This window comes from Otolemur garnettii, unplaced genomic scaffold, assembly GCF_000181295.1.
Source record: "Otolemur garnettii isolate 467f Iridium unplaced genomic scaffold, OtoGar3 scaffold00014, whole genome shotgun sequence".
Lineage (NCBI taxonomy): Eukaryota > Metazoa > Chordata > Mammalia > Primates > Galagidae > Otolemur > Otolemur garnettii.
The window spans coordinates 1094703-1099775 of NW_003852409.1; the positions used below are offsets into that span (position 1 = coordinate 1094703).

A 5073-nucleotide genomic window follows, 5' to 3' on the forward strand; every position below is an offset into this window, starting at 1 on the left:
GACTGCAGTGGTGTTCTAATAGCTTATTGCAACCTCAAACTCCTAGACTGAAGCCTTAGTCTCCCCAGTAGCTGGGACTACAGGTGCACCTCACCACACTCAGCTAATTAAAAATAAATTTGTAGAGACAAGATTTTGTCATTGCCCAGGCTGGTCTTGAATTCCTGGGCTCATGCAATCCTCCTATCTCAGCTTCCTGACTAGTTAGGATTATTTAAAAATCTGCCATTACTGCCTAGATTTTTAAAAATGTTTATGTAGAGATAGGCATTTTGCTACGTTGCCCAGGCTGGTCTCCTGGCCTCAAAATCCTCCTGCCTCAGCCCCCCAGCCCAGTCGGATTACAGGCTTCAGCCATGGGGCCCTGTCTTATGCTAAGTACATTAAATTCTAGAACACTGACACGAATTTTGGTATCCAAATGAGTTTTTTTATTACTTCCATTTCTTGTGACAGTCTTTTTTCTTTCTTTCTTTCTTTCTTTTTTTTTTTGAGACAGAGTTTCACTTTGTTGCTCTGGGTAGAATGCCATAGTATCATCACAGCTCACAGCAACCTCAAACTCTTGGCCTCAAGCGGATCCTCTTGCCTCAGCCACCCGAGTAGCTGGAACAACAGGCACCCACCACAATGTCCAGCTAGTTTTTCTACTTTTAGTAGACATGGGGTTTCCTCTTGCTCAGGCTGGTCTCAAATTCCTGAGTTTAAGCAATCCAGCCGCCTTGGCCCCCCAGAATGCTAGGATTATAGGCATGAGCCACAAAGTCTCTTTTGAAGGTGCTGACCCCTAGAGATGTAGGAAAACACAGCCCTACAAGATGTTTTTCCTCGAAATCTTATCCCTTTCAGAATTTTGCTAGAGACACATCAATTAACCAGAATCCAGACTGCCAGCATCATCCCCAACTAAGTTGTATTTTGACACAACTTTTCAGAAGGAAAAAGGCAAATCTCCAGAAAACAAGTTAACTTCAGAACTCTTCAAAAAGTCCTGGTCAATGTGTTCCACAAAACCCAAGGGCCCAGAACAGCTTCCCACTCAATGAGTCAGTCTTACCTGTTAAGGTCACCAAGCTAGCTGCAGTGGCCAGGTGAGTCTTCCCAAGTTTGCTGAGATTTCCAGAAGGGTTATAGGAATAGTGGAAGACCTTCACCTGGTTTAGGGACTTTTCTCTAAAATTCCTTCTCTTTCTCCCATTTCATCTCTTCCCTCTTCACTCTTTCAGCTTAATGCCAACCACCCTCACCATGGAAATGACAAGACTTGAGGCAAATAAAAAAACAAGTTCTCCAGAAAGACCATTAGGAGCCTAGCCCACCTTTTATCTAAAAAATTATCTAAAGTACAACAGCCCATACAAGGCCAACAAATCACCAAGGATAGCTAAGGTACAGCATTCTCTTCAATCGCCAAAAAAAGATCCGAATATGTATAACATCATCTACTTAATACAACTGGAAAATACATTAATATATTTTAGAAATGCCTGTGCTTCAATTCTTCGAGGTGAAATTTCTTCTGTTTATTCAAATTAACAAGAAACAGAGCACACTACTTAGTAATCAAGATACTAATGTACCCTTACCTAAAATTTTCCTTGCAAATTACTTAGGATTTGTCTTCTACTCAGAAATTAGCTTCTACAATACCCTCCACCATGCCAGAATGCAGAATATCTTAATAATAAATGGCCATTTTCAAAGAAAAAGCTAACCATCAACTCCCCTTAACTCACTGCCTTTTATTAGTATTTATGTACAAATCTGTATGTCCTCCAAACAGGGAACGAAGATGGAACCTCTATGTCTTACGACCGTGTCCTCTACACGAAGCCTGGAAGTAGAGGGCATTCGATAAAAGCCTATTAGACACTTTAGTCCCCTTATAACAAGTTGGGGCATTCCAAAACACTGACTCCACCTCTCCAGGATCTGCCGACGGCTCCCGACAGTAGACCGTCCGTGGCCTTGCTCTGGTGAAATAAAACCTCGTCTCTCAAGACCCAGGATGGGAGTAAGGGAGCCATCCGATCTCATCCCGCAGGGCAGCAGATCCGCTATTCATCTTGCCAGACCTTTCCCACCCCGTACCAGGCCGAGATTCTGCATGGGTACCAGCCCCCGCCCCACCCCGTAGACAGACAGCCTGGCGTCGGGACACCGGGAACGCCTGCGCAGAAGAATTCGCCTCCCACCCGCCTGGCCTCTCGACTCGGAAGGGTAACAATAACCCCACAGAAAGACACTCAGGGTGGGCTGGGGCCCCCAGTACACGTCCGCACGCTCCGTAACGCCTTGGCTCGACCCTGGGGCTCAACCGTCTCCACGTGAGCGCGCCCGCGCGTGCACCATCACCACTCCGGTGTACGGTGTATCCTCACCTGAGCTGGGCTCCGCCCCCCTCTTCCTGCTGAAGGAGGCGGTGACCCTTCTCCGATCCAACCCGACAGTGTCGGAGGAGGTGGAAATGTCCAGACCGGTGTCTCTGAGTTGGGATTTCCTCCCCCTTTCGCCCACCCCCCGCCCACCCCTCCTCTAGTCTCTTAGCTCCTTCAGCCCGTCAGCCGCGGTACTCTAGGAACACGGCAGTCGCGGCCGACAAACGGAAGTGACGCGTGGTAAGCTCGCTTGCTTCGCTCCATTCCTCCTCCCGGGTTTCAACCAATCGTCAAAGTAGAGGGCGGGGCTAGGCAGAGTGCAGCCAGTTGGTGCGCGGAACCAGGAGGAATTCACTCCGGCCCCCAGAAAACTGGCCAATCTACGGTCCCAGGAGCCTGGTTATGTTTACTACCGACTGAATTAGCGAGCTCTCTGACCAATCAGCGTTTGCCTTACAACACGTAAAACTGTTATTGAACACCTTTTAAGGCGGGATTTATCGCTAAACTGCTCTAGGTTTGGACTATAGAAAAACTACTGTTTGGTAGAGCCAATCAAAACCCATTGTGGTTGAGGCAAGAGGGTTTTCCGCCTAATTCCTCCAATCACAATCATGACTGCCTGATGTCTGGGTGCGTCCCTGGCCGACAGTCCGTACTGCCATTGGTTGGTTCCGCGGGTGTTACGTACCCTCACAGCCGCCGGCCCTTCTGAAGTAGGCTCTTTTCGTGGAATCCACCGATCCGTGGATCAGTGGTTGAACTCCCACCTCTCGGGTGTTGAAAAAGATTCCACGAAGCTGTCTGCGTTGAATTAGGCCAAAATCCAGGCCAAAAACGGTGAATAAAAACGCCATCCATCTGATGACAGTTAAGTCGGAACCCGCCCCAGTTCCAGTCTAGCTGACAGTGCTTCTGGAAACGCAGGAGTTCGGGTAGCGGACCTGGACTTCCAATTCTGGCGCTTGGCTCCGCACTCTTGTGCCTCAAGTCCAATAAGCTTGCAGACTCCAGGTCCAAGTTTATAATCACCTTTCTGCAAAAAAAAAAGGAAGTGCTAAGCTCTTCCGACGAAGTCTCTAATGTGGAAGGGTCGCGGATCAAGGGATGCAGTCGTAAAAGACCAAGTTCCTGTGTACACGTTCGGATGAAAAGCCCGAGCCAGGAGAGAGACTGGTCGTCTTGGTTCTCTGCGACCGCAGGGCGCTGGGGCCAGCGAAGACGCCTTCCTGCCTGGGATGAAGTAGAGAAGGTTATCTTCTCCTGCGCAGCTGCCTGGGAGCTCAAACTCTGGGTGGCTCCGGGGACAAAGGCAGACTCGGTCGGGGCTCAGGGTGGTTGAAGAGATGCGGGAACTCTTTCTAAAATGGAACCCTCCCCCCTTCAGTATTTAACACGCCCTATTATTACAGCTGATTCCGTCCATTTAGAAGTTATTAGGTGAAAGCGTTGCCCTGAGGTTTATTTTTCTTTAAGGTCTTGGTGATGAATTGACCCCTGATGATCAATTCTGTTCATTAATATTCTCTGACATTTTATAACCCTCACACATATTTTGCCACCAGATTGGGGATCCAGTGGAAAAAATATGGAATGCTGACATTAAGCCAGGTGCAGTATGAGAGAGCCTTTCGTGTATGGGACTCTTCAATAATGCTGTGACCTAGATATTATCTCAAATTTACGGTCTGGGCCAGGTGCGGTGGTTCACACCTGTAATTCTAGCACTCTACGAGGCCAAAGTGGGTGGATTGCTGGAGCTCAGGAGTTGGAGACCAACGCCAGGAAGAGCTAGACCCATCTCTACTAAAAATAGAAAAATTAGCAGGGTGTAGTGGCACACACCTGTAGGCAGCTACTTGGGAGGCTGAGGCAAGGGGATTGCTTAAGCCCAAGAGTTTGAAGTTGCTGTAAGCTGTGATGCCATGGTACTCTACCCAGGTTGACAGCTTGAGACTCTGTCTCAAATAAATTTATTTATTTAAATAAAATTAAAATACTTTTAGCCTCCAAAAAATTAACTGAGCTGTATACTGCTTATAATAAATGCACATATTGGAGAGGTATGCCGTATAGAACAAAGGAGGTGATGGATTCTCTGTGATGGGATCCTAGCCCAGAGCTAGAGTATTGATCAGCGTGGAGCCCTATGGTATGACAAGGACCCAGGTATACTGGTGTACGTCCAGCAGAGATGACAAGAATGAGGAGGGACCTGGAAACTTAGGTGTATGAGAGATAGCTAAGAGACTAGGAGTTGCTGAGACAGGAGAGGAGTAGATAAATGGAAAGCATGACAGGAACATTCAGGCTTTTGAAGGGTTTAGGGCAGAGGAATTGGTTGTGTTCTTCGTGGCCTTGTAGACCAGGACTGGAGCTGTAGAGGGAAGCTACGAAAGGCAGATTTGGCTCCATGTAAGGAAAAACCTGTTCAAGGTGAAAAGTCTGCCTTATAAGGAGTGAGCTGTATATGTGTATAGGTATGCAAGCAGAATCTGTGTCAGGGGTATGAAGCAAGAGAAAAAGAATGAAAAGCAGAGAATAAGAGTGAGACAAGGCTCAGCGCCTGTGGCTCAAGTGGTTAAGGCACCAGCCAAATACCCTTAAGGTGGCGGATTCGAATTCCGCCCGGACCGCCAAACAACAATGACAGCTGCAACCAAAAAATAGCCGGGCGTTGTGGCGGGCGCCTATG

The 5073-nt window shown here is 47.8% G+C and overlaps 1 protein-coding gene across 1 annotated transcript in view; it reads right to left on the reverse strand.

Moving 5' to 3' along the window:
• Positions 1-2614, reverse strand: part of ZBTB5 (zinc finger and BTB domain containing 5) — a 17621-nt gene extending 15007 nt beyond the window's left edge. Inside the window, exon 1 of the mRNA XM_012802423.1 lies at positions 2382-2614. The gene's annotated coding sequence lies outside the window, so the exon portion shown is untranslated. The remainder of the gene's footprint in view (positions 1-2381) is intronic.
• Between the last annotated feature and the right edge of the window lie 2459 nt (positions 2615-5073).